This window comes from Bombus terrestris, chromosome 3 (genome assembly GCF_910591885.1).
Source record: "Bombus terrestris chromosome 3, iyBomTerr1.2, whole genome shotgun sequence".
Lineage (NCBI taxonomy): Eukaryota > Metazoa > Arthropoda > Insecta > Hymenoptera > Apidae > Bombus > Bombus terrestris.
The window spans coordinates 17271829-17284521 of record NC_063271.1 but is presented as its reverse complement, the minus strand read 5'-3'; the positions used below and the strand labels follow the sequence as shown (position 1 = coordinate 17284521).

General features: G+C 36.7%; 1 long non-coding RNA gene across 3 annotated transcripts; it reads right to left on the bottom strand.

The window, feature by feature from the left end:
• Nucleotides 1–3214: 3214 nt before the first annotated feature.
• On the bottom strand, nt 3215–11924 carry LOC125384666. 3 transcript variants are annotated; one of them, XR_007223306.1, is made up of 3 exons: nt 11627–11924; nt 10376–11170; nt 3215–10265 (listed from the first exon to the last, which is right to left on the bottom strand). It is a non-coding gene; the product is annotated as an uncharacterized LOC125384666 (long non-coding RNA). The 3 variants fall into 3 exon arrangements; XR_007223305.1 differs by having other exon boundaries at nt 11637–11922; XR_007223307.1 differs by having other exon boundaries at nt 10376–10493; nt 10660–11910.
• Nucleotides 11925–12693: the final 769 nt, after the last annotated feature.

Genomic DNA, 12693 nt, shown 5'->3' with positions numbered 1-12693 from the left:
TTAAAATAAACGAAAAAAAATCCTTCCATGTAACCTTCACGCTCCGAAAACAAACCTACCCCCAGGTCACCATTAACAACACAATAATCCCAAGCAAGGACTCCGTAAGATACCTGGGCATGACCCTGGACAGGAGGCTAACCTGGAAAAAACATACCTCGGACAAAACAAAGCAACTAAAGGAAAAACTAAGAAAATTCTATTGGCTCACGGGCCGACGCTCCAAACTAAACATACAGAACAAAATAACCCTCTACAAGGCCGTAATAAAACCTGTCTGGACCTACGGAATCCAACTATGGGGAACAGCAAGTAACTCCAACATTGAAATACTCCAACGCTTCCAATCGAAAACGCTAAGATCCCTATTAAATGCACCCTGGTATGTTACCAACGAAACAATACACCGAGACCTCAAGATACCTACAGTCAAAGACGAAATACACAAGTCCAGAAGCAGATATAACACAAGAGTCAACAACCACCACAACCCACTAGTCACCCAACTACTGGACACGACGGACCAGATCCGCAGACTAAAAAGAAAATACCCACTAGATTAAATCCTTAGTCCTACTAGAATCAACAATATAAAGCTATTATAATCCATGTCATTGTATCACGTCAAATTAAGTTACTGAAAATTCTCAACGAGAATTGATTGTAAATATTCTAATAAATAAATAAAAAAAAAAAAAAAAAAAAAAAAAAAGCTCCGAGCTACCCTCTTACCCAAATGGACGCTCCTACCTAGACATATGCCTAGCAGACGCCCGAATAAAATTCCAAAACTTACGACCAAATTACACTCTCAGAACCATAGACTACGACAGCGACCATAACGCCATAGCATTTCAGATAAGCAAGAACACATCTGACTACCTAACACTCGAAGCACAGACCGAAACACCTACGTACAACTACAAAAAGACAGACCGGAAAAAGTTCCAAAACCTACTCGAACAGAACTGCGACCTAAAAATCTATAACAATGTCAACCTAACAGACAGACAAATCGACTCGTTCATAGACGAAATAGAAAAACATATACAAATCGCCCTACAAGAATCCGTACCGTCGCTAAAAAAAAAAGATTCCTGCGAGCCCTATGTAAACTATAAAATAAAAAAACTACAACGAGATAAAAGCTACATACTATCTAAATTAAACAACCTAAGACACAACTACTCTTACGACAAAAGAGAAGACATAGAATTCCTAAAGTACCTGCTACACGAAATAAAATCACAACTAAAACAAGAATTCGCAAACTCTATAAATCAATACTGGACAAACAAAATAAAAAATATCTCTAAAAAAGACTCTGCTAGCATGTTCCCGCATATAAATCAAACTTTCAGACCAAAGGAACAAAACTCCATCCCGCCCCTCAAACTGCCACCAGAGAAAGTCTCCCTCATCCAAGAAGCAGGCATCGAGATACACAACACCAACAAAGACACAGAGAGCAACTTCATAATATCAAAAACAACGGAAAAACTAGACATTATCGGCACCCACTTTTCCAAACCTCACACACAAAACGAACACATGGGCCGAGAACAATTAAACAGAATTATCATCGCCGAAACAAACAAACTAAAAAATAAAATAAAACAAGACATAGCGCTAAACAAAACAGTGCACATTCTCAAACGAAAACACATCAGACGACCCCAAACAGCCTGACCCAGAAATAAACTACTTTACAAACTTCAATCAACTAAGTACAATCTTCTAAACGCTAAACAACAAAAAATCCGCCGGCTTCGATGGCATCCCAAACATCTCGCTCAAACGCTTACCAAACAAAATAAAATGGTACTACACAGTACTGTTTAATAACGCGCTAAACAACACGTACTTCCCCAAAAAATGGAAAAAAGCCAAACTCATAGCCATTACAAAAAAAAATAAAGACGGTTCATCACCTGCAAACCTACGACCTATAAGCCTCCTCCCCAACATAAGCAAAGTATACGAAATGATCATAAACAACCCCCTAGCCGCCTTCTGCTCAAAAAATAAGGTAACCCCGGAAAATCAATTCGGCTTCCGCCACAAGCACTCCACAATCCACGCAATAAACAAACTTACGTCGGATATCTGCTGGGCATTTAACGCAAATCAACGAGTAGCCGTCTGCCTAATAGACCTCGAAAAAGCCTTCGACACAGTCTGGATCCCAGGGCTCACTTATAAAATGATTAAAAAGAACTTCCCTGAATACCTAATTAAAATAGTCTGGGACATGATAACAAACAAAACACTTATAATGACCGATGGCTCACACACATCAAGCAAAGAATTCTCCATAGAAAACGGTCTGCAACAAGGAACAGTAAATTCCCCGCTACTCTTCAGCATCTACAATAACGACTTACTAAAACTCTTTAACCTCAACACATCCACACATAAACGCTCCATAGCCTTCGCGGATGACCTAATCATCTACGTAACAGGCCGCAAAACCAAAACGATAAGAACAAAACTGCAAGAACTCTTTAACAAAATCAGCGATTACTATCATACATGGAAACTAAAAATTAATGCAAGCAAATGCGAAACCATTCTATTCAGACCCATGACAAGCAAAATCGGCCCAACAGAAAGGGAACACTGCAGAAAATTCCACCTAAAAGAAAAAGCAAACGAAGAGAACCTCATACCACACAAAAATTGCGTAAAATACCTAGGAGTAAATATAGATGAAAAACTAAACTACAAGCAACACATCGAAATCCAACTCTCCAAAGCCAGCAAAGCATTCTCGAATACAAAAAGATTGTTTTATTCCAGACATCTCAATAGCAAAGTAAAAATCATGTGCTACCAAACGCTAATAAGACCTATTATAACCTACGGCTGTCCAATATGGTACAACATACCAGCTTCATTAATGGAAAAAATTCGCATATTCGAGAGAAAATGCATCAGAGCTTGCTTGAGCATTTACAAATCAGAACACAGCGGATACAAAAAATACGTAAAAAACAAAAAAATATACGACTTAGCCAGCATCCACCGCATCGACTGTCACATCCTAAAACTAATAAGAAACCACTTCGTGGAAGCCGCGAAGATCAAAGAAAATAGCCTAATCTTCGGCTGCCTATTCCCAAACGACGCATACTTCAAAAATACTCTGTTAACAGGCTACATCCCCCCCGAAGCCTTTCTATACCTAGACGAAAGAAACTACCTCCAAGACCAAAATAACATCCCTATAATTTACCATATGCAAAGGAAAACAGGAATGAAATCTATACAATACGAGGAAAACCTAGATGGCCGTACTGCTGACACTAGATGGAGAGATAAAGTAATTATTCTGATTATATTAAAAATCAAAAGCAAGAAAGAATCATAGAGACAATAGTCACCTTAATAAAAAGCAAGCTAAACATTAGTTTAAACGATTGATCGCTGCCAAAATTAAAAAAGAAGAGAAAAAGCGAAGAGAAGAATTAAACGAACCATTTCGCACCGAACATGCATTTGCTAAATACACGCTGCATCCGCGCTAAACGAATTCGGAGACACGACCAGTAGAGATAGATTTTGTCGTTAACGAAATTAAACTAGACCAACCATTTCACACCAAAATATCTGTAAGATCAATCCAAATAGAGATTTGAATATTAATTGTACGTATACACTCGCATGTTATATGTTATGACATTTATAATCAACACTGTAGCTATTATTATCGAGTAAGACCTGAATAAATAATAAAATATCCCAGTCGAACCGAATAGATCCACATCAATTATGTATTTCGAGCAACTTTAATCCTCTCCCGTGCCAGTATTCCTGCACATAGCAGGTTAGCCGAAAAATGGAATTTATTTGCCAGTCACTTTAAATGGTAGTTTATCCACGAACACATAATTTATTGAAGTAAAGTCTACAGAATACAATTATTCGGAATTTTTCAACTTGAAGCACTCACTGAATGGGCAAAATCTGGGATTCCATTAAGGCTATTATAGAAAGAGCGACCCTTTGAATCAACTAGAGACCGCGTTTTGCTCCCAGAGGGGTGAACCAACCTCGTTGGTTACTATCAGTCTTCAATTAGTGACCGCGCTTAGCTTCCCGAGGGGTGAACCAACCTCGTTGGTTACTATCAGTCTTCAATTAGAGACCGCGCTTAGCTTCCCGAGGGGTGAACCAACCTCGTTGATTTCTACAAGTCGCCAACTCGAAACCGCGTTTCGCTTCACGAGGGATTAATCAACCTCGTTGACTTCTACTAGTCGCCAATTGCAACAGCACTCATAATACATCAGCACTCTTAAAATATATAAATATATAAAAAAGGGAAAAAAAATTTTTTGAAATAGTCCTTAGACTATTTCTGGTGACAGCAACTATCGTACTGATCGAAAGTTAATTTATATCTCGAATACTTTCTTTTTCGATTAAATTTAAAGGCAAACATAATTGAAAGCATCAAATTGAAAACGTAACATATCAAATTTTTGGTGGCAACGGTAGGATACGCTCACAGAGGATTAAAGTTCTTACAGTTATTGACAAAATATAAATAGAAAATATGCCGATCGCATTGGAATCATTGGTCGAGGACATGCTCTTGACGTTGACAGAAAAACTTAAAGCGTAGGATGCAAACTTTCATGTGATAACCGACATAAACACAAAACTCCATAAATTACAAGACGACTTGCCTTCACTCAAAGCAAAGATAGAAATCGAGACACCTAATAACACCGCTGTTAATTCAGCAAGAGACAACACCGATAGACGGTAGCTCACAACCAATTAAGTTAAAAGGTGCGATCTAGTCAGTACCAGTAGTCGACAGACATCGACCCTTAGTATTTCAATTTTTAAGAGTATGTGAACGCGCGCGAAACATGATTCCGCGACATCAAGAACCTCAACTGGTAAAATTATTAATGAATAAGCTTCGCGGACACGCGTTCCTCGCCGTAGAGGACAGTCAGGTAAACAGTTTGAACGATTTCGGAAACAAATTAAAAAATATGTTCGGCCCAGAGAAATCTCTTAACGAATATAAGGGAGAATAAGGAACAATATTCCAACGATCGGGAGAAGACATACTAGACTATATGGATCGTGTCAGAAATCTTAGGTTAGCAATAATGGACGGAGAAAGATGTGATTACGGCATCATTTTTCAGGATATTCAAGACACAATAGACTGGGACATAAGGGAGACCTTCGTTAAGGGACTCCCAAACGAGATATATTTGCGAGTAAAGGTAGCAGGATACCATTCTTTAGAAGACGCGTATCGCCAAACCGTTAAAGCAACACAAGAATTAAAAAGAGCAAACGACAGAACACGATATCAACATCCAACACCTCCGAACAATTACAACTGTGACAATGTTCGTCCCCCGAACAATAATAATAACATCGGGAACAACCGCCAAGATCGAATATTTATACCGCCGTTGCAAAATCGTCCAAACGCTCCGAAACAAAATACGTTAACATGTAATTATTGCAAAAAACCTGGGCATTTAATAAAAGATTGTTACACATTCAAAGCACGAGTAGACGCTGGAATAATCGTACCCTATGCATCCGAACAATCGGGAAACCGAGCACGTCCTTCGGGAGAACAGGGCGAATCTCGAAGGAACGATGCTCCGAATCGCCCAAGAGTACAGGCGGTGACAAGAAGACCAGCACCTAGCGGAGAACAGGACGAATACAATGCCTGCTGCAAAATCAAAGGAACCATTAAATACTGTGGGAAAACCATCTTGCAGCCACGCGAAGAAACAAACAGAAGGTCAAGAATTTCAAAACCAGGAGGAAAAGAAAATACAAGAATCGATGAAGAAGAAGCACCAAGAGTCGGACTCAGATTCGGACGACAACTTCTCCGGATTATTTCAATAAACTTGAACGATTCTCCAAGTACTCCAACTGCACGAATAGTCTTCCCAGACCTAAAAACTAAGACAAGTTTATTATTAGACTCCGGATCAGAAATCAATATTATTAAGAAACCTGCTTTACTCGACTCAGCGAGAATCAATGAGCAAGAATCAATTGAAATTCGAGGAATTACGGCAACGAGCTTGGTGCACTAAGGCAAACAGTAATACAGGTTGCGGGCCGTCCAGTTATTTTTCACGTAGTTGATGACTCATTGCTGATCGATCAAGACGGAATCTTAGAATCCGAATTTTTCGCAGGATGCAAAGCTTGTTTGGATTACGAGCAAAAGCATATTAAGTGGGGAAATATCTATATCCCCTTCGATACAAGAGAAAAGATAATTGTGCCGAAACGAAGTTCGGTACCATGTTCAATTAACATTGCAAATCCGGAGATAAAAGAGGGATTTATTCCCAAAATCCAGCCAATCAAGGGAGTCTATTTCGGTAATGCAGTTCTGAGGAACTATAAGGGCCGAGGATATATGAAAATAATAAATACCACATCGAGAGATTATGAATTCACTACGCCTACAATGGTAATTAAAGAATTTGAAAAACTCACTTCGCCCCCTAGCACGCCCCCTTACTACAATGTAATTCCAAAATCAAAGGAAAATAGGTTCGACAAAATAATTTAATTATTGCAACTCGAACACTTGAACAAGGAGAAGAGAAAAAACGTCGAAGAATTAATTTGGAGGAATCAAGATAGATTTCATATTCCAGGAGACACGTTGGAAGGAACCGAAATTCTAGAGCATCGAATAATTACAACGGACAATATACCGATCAATATTAACCCATTTGCATCCAAGCGCGGATTAATCCGCGCGCTGCGACTGCTTTTTATTTCAGTCGCTAAGTATTCTTCGGATGTGAGAGTTCACGTTTGATCTGTTTGTCAGCATCTCGCCTATATCAGTTTATTGTATTGACCATTTTAAAGAATTCCACAAGAAATAATATGATTTAATTTCTTATTTCTTATTTTTTTTAAATAAATAATTTTGTCTTTTTTCCTGTGTTATAAAGGATGTAAGATGCGATGTTTGCGAAGTAACATTGTTTACCAATCGTTTTAAACAGTAAATTTTCTATAAACTCCATGAAGAATTCGGATGTTATTTACTGCACCTACGACCGACCATGCGCGATGATAAGGACCAGTCTAAAGTAGAGCCATGATGCAAATGGATTAAACAGTATCGTTACCCACCTGTACATCGAGAAGAGATAAATCGCCAAATTCAAGAATTACTGGATACTGATGTCGTAGAACCATCGATATCTCCGTACAATTCTCCGTTATGGATTGTGCTGAAGAAACCAGACTCGCAAGGAAACAAACGTTGGAGATTAGTTATTGATTATAGGAAGCTTAACGATAAAACAATCGGCGATGCTTATCCACTTCGCAATATTACAGAGATATTGGATCAATTAGGAACTGCAAAATATTTTTCCACGTTTGATTTGGCATCGGGCTTCCACTACATCCGAATGGCACAGGAGGATGCTCACAAGACTACATTCTCAACACCGTACGGACACTTTAAATTCAAAAGAATGCCCTTTGGATTAAAAAATGCTCCAGCAACATTTCAATGCTTAATGAACTCAGTGCTATCAGGATTGCAAGAAGCAGAATTATTCGTCTATCTGAATGATATAGTGATTTATTCAAGATCTCTTCACGAACATGAAATTAAATTTAACAAATTAATGGAAAGATTAAGGCAAGCCAGACTACGATTACAGCCTGATAAATGTGAATTCCTACGACATGAAGTAAGTTATTTAGGGCATATAATCAGTGCAGACGGTGTAAAACCAGATCCAAAGAAGATCGAAGTAGTCTCAAAATTTCCACTACCCAAGAAAGCAAAGAATATCAAGCAATTTCTGGGACTAGCAAAATACTATAGAAGATTTATACCCAATTTTTCCAAAATCGCAAAACCATTAACACAACTATTGAAGAAAGATATTCCCTTTAAATGGTCGTAAGACCAAGAAAATGCATTTAACAATGTAAAAACAGCACTAATGACAAAATCTATTCTACAATATCCGGATTTTTCTAAACTTTTCAACCTTACGACAGACGCATCAGGATATGCAATAAGCGGCGTATTGAGTCGGAAAAGACCTACCGATAACATACGCCTCAAGACCATTAAACTCTGCTGAACGAAACGAAAAAAGGAGTGTTTGGCAATCGTCTATAGTGCAATGCACTTCCGACCGTATCTATACGGAAGAAAGTTTACTACCATAACCGACCATAAACTTTTAGTGTGGATGCATTCTATTAAGGATCCTACTTCAAGAATCTAGAAATGAAAATTAAAATTGTCGGAATTGTTTGAATTCGATATTATATACAAAGAAGGCAGAGCGAACGATAATGCGGACGCATTATTAGAAACCCCCCGGAGGCCTACCTACCAATCAGGAAGAGAGAAGAAGATTCACTGATTCGATATCCTGCCCCAAAAAGATTTGAACTAGATACGTCAACCAAGGACTCTCCCATATTCGAAGCTAAATCACGCGAATTATCGCAATACGATATACATGGAAAACAAGGAAAAACTTCTATTCGAAAATATCTTACTTTAGAAGAAACACCCATAAAATATTTTGACCAAGCATTAGCCGAAATCGATGTAAACACAAACGAGGAAGTAATCAATCGAGAAATAAAGGACATCGATACAACAAGTGAATAAGAACCCTCTATGGCAGACTCCGAACCAACTCAGCAACGAGGAAAAGACGCAAGACCTACGGTACTTACGGAACTAAAAATTTCGGAAACACAAGACTCAATTACGAGAGTGAATGATCATAAAGTAATATTCGTTGATATACAAGGCACTCCGATAGATAAAGGAGCCTTAGAAATGAAGAAAGCAGGGAAACTACCGCATTATGAAGATCTAATGTTGGAAAGAGCAAGATTGAATCAAGATTGCAGAAAATACATCATACCCCTACCCGTAAGGAAAGATCGAAATATTCCTATAACGCCAGAAAATTTATTAAATTCATTGAAATTCTTAATGGATGTAGTAAACGAAAAACAATTAACGTCCTTTAGCATTAGCAAAGGAAACTTGGAAGAAATACCCTGGCGATATACAATCAGGAAATTGAAGGAAGCATTTACGGGAAAAACCATAGATATCACCATCTGTACCGGGGAAATAATCACCCCACCAGTGGAAACACAAAGCAACATAATATGAGAAAATAACGAATCATCCGTGGCAGGACAAAAAGGAGTAACAGAAACTTATCAAGGGATACGACAACACTATTATTGGGAGAACATTACGAAAGAGATCCAAGATTACGTAAGAACATGTAAGAAATGTCAATTGAAGAAGCTCACAGACACATCAGGTAAGCGTTCGACAAAATTAGTATGGATATCGTCGGTCCATTGCCAAAGACACTAAAGGGAAATGAATATATATTAACTATTCAAAATTTATTGACAAAGTATTCGATCGGAATTCCGATGGAAGGGATCTCTCCAGCCGATATAGCGGACGTTTTCGCAAAACGATTTATTTGCCAATTCGGGTCACCGAGAGCCATTCTTACCGACCAGAGAGCAAACTTTACATCCTCGCTAATGAAGAAAGTAGCAAAGAGATTTCGCATCAAACAGTACACCACGTCGGCATACCATTCACAAAGCAACGGTTCAATCGAAAGATCCCATCATGTATTATCCGAATATCTCAAATTGTACATTGAAAATTCCAGAAACTGGGACGAATGGGTAGAATTAGCCATACTTTCTTACAATACCTCTGTACACGAAGGAACGAAATTCTCCCCGCACGAATTAGTCTTTGGGCACTTGGCCAGAGAACCTACTAGCGAAATGATAATCGAAGAGAACATGGAACCAACATATGTGGAATATCTCAGAGACCTGTTCGATAAAATCAACACCGTGCAACAAATGGCAAGAGAAAATTTGATGAAATCCAAGTTAAAGTCAAAGGAATATTACGACAGATGAATCAACCCACAAAATTTTAAAATAGGAGATCTGGAGGTATATCTACTAAAGAAACCTACTAAAGGAAAATTCTCAGATCAATATACAGGACCCCATAAAGTGTTAAAAATTTTGCAAATCCAAGACGTCAAGATTGAAGTGAAAGGGATTCCGCGAACAGTACACTTGAGCAAGTTAAAACTAGCAGACCATCGAGATAGACCACCAGAATGATTTCAAGGGGCAACGTAGTACGGTGGTATATGGTATAATACTACTTGTCGAATAATGAAGATAGCGAAAACCTAAAAGAAAGAAAGGGGAATTACTATGTATTCTAGCCTCTATTTGAATACAAAATGCGTTAATTCAATAAAATAAACAAGATATTGGAAGAGATTAAAAGAAAAGGAACCTTATAAATCAACAAGGCTTGTACGCAATTAATTATCATGAAAGAAAAAGTACATGCAGGAATTCCACAAGGATTGGATACGGATCCATTTTCGTAAAACATAACATACAACGGTCAGCTGAAACAAATGGAAAATTGCATTAATATTTAACATTTATAACAATATTAAAATTAAACTAAAAGAAGCAAGAATAATGGTCAATAATTGATCCCTGACAACAATATTTACAAGGTAACGGAACTTATGGTTGACCATTGGAAAGACTTGAAACTATTTTACTCACAGGTACGAAGATACCGAAGGTAATAAATATTGAAGTAAACAATCATAACCTAAAAAGGGGAAGAACGCTGTAAACCACCTTGGAATAGAAATTAATAATAATAAGTTTATTACTCACATCGAAAGGTATACACTAAAGCCAATACAGTTATAAGAAGTCTACTACCAAATTTAAGAGAATACTCACGGACTACTGCAGCAGATATTACCGAAACAGTCAAGACGTCAACAGGAAACTGGAAAATCAAGGAAAAATTAATGACATTATAATAAAATAATTCAACATCGATGAAACGGTCCTAGTAAACAAAAAAAGGACAGACTATTTCACTATGCGAGTACTTATGGAATATGGCGTTTTATAAGTGTGTATATATATACCTACAGACCTAGGATAAATAAAAGTACTTATAATAAGTGTTGACGATGTAATGAACCAGATGACACCAAACACGCATCGCATAATTGTTCCAAGCGGATAACACAGCATTGAAGAAATAGAACCCAAGAACCTATAAACAATAATTGAATAAACAATTTTAATTAACAATATATAGGTTAGTTCCAAAATTATACCATACAGATATAACAACAAATCACAAATACAAAGTAACGACAAACTAATAAGAAGGAAATAGAAACAGCCAATAAATATAGAAATAGGTTAGAAATTAATCACGACAGATTAACTGAGTATCAACGACAAACGTGATTAAAATAAGAAATTATTATATTGTACTAAGATATTATAGTCTTAATGTATTAAGTTGGTGTAAAGAAATAAGGTTATGTTACGTAGTAGTGACTAGTGATAACACACTATGCACATATTAAATTAAATTAATTAAGCAAATACTCTGTAAAAATAAACCACTCAAAACAAAGCAGTGAAACAGTGCTATTAATAAATTATAAATTTCAACAATAACGCAATCCACTTGCTATTATATTAAAATAACACACAGTACATGTATATACATTATAATGAACACAAAAACAATATTATTGTCGTTTCAATTTTCAATTGCACTAAATAGAGGTAAAAACATGTAACAGATAAATAATCATTCCGGTATTGAATTAAAGTTAAAAAACACCCAAAACATTCACAAGCGGCCATTTTGGAAGTAATGCTGATCGCCGCGAGCACGAAGTAGCTTTTACGCATGCGCAATGAAATACATACAATAATTATACACTAAAATAAATACAAAATAATATTAATCCCACTTTAATTATGCGGCATATACTAAAATAAAGTTACAAATAGTTAACAGATAAATAATAAATTCGACATTGATAGAAGTCATTATATACTAGAGACATTCATAAGCGGCCATTTTGGAAGTGATGCTGATCAACACGTGCATGTAGTAACTTTTGTACATTGTAAAATAAATTATATTTTCGATGAAGAAATAAATATTTAATAAAATGATAATACAAATGGAAAATTGTAACGAGAAAAAAATAATAATTAACACAATATAATACATCATTATTATATGGTAACAGGAATATTAGAAATTAATAGAGATCAGCCATGAAAAATAAACCATAAATTAAAACTTTGCAACTAATTACAATTAACCATTAAACCATTAACTATTTATAGTTGATGAACTAAGGAAAAATAATAAATAATAATTAACACAATATTGTAGTATCATAAGAAGAAATGATCAGATATCGATCAAAACAGTGTCGTCTGTCCTTCGGTTATTAGTTTATATAGATAAAAAGTCTATGTGACTAAAGTCACCTAGTTCTTGCAGAGCGTTAACAGGATGGGATTAAAGAGAGGAAAAAATAATGCTAATAGAGGGAGACGATTTGAATTCAAAGAGTTGTTGATCGAAAAGCGTTGAGCGGTTGATCGGGAGCGTTGAGCCGTTGATCGAGAAGTGAGAGTGAATCGAGAGATCAGAGTTAATCGAGGAGTCGAAAAGTAGAGTGGATAGCGTTGTCGAGTTGCAAGAGGTGTTAGCGTTGTTGAGAGTAAAGTTGTTAGTGTCACGTAAAATAAAAGGAAATT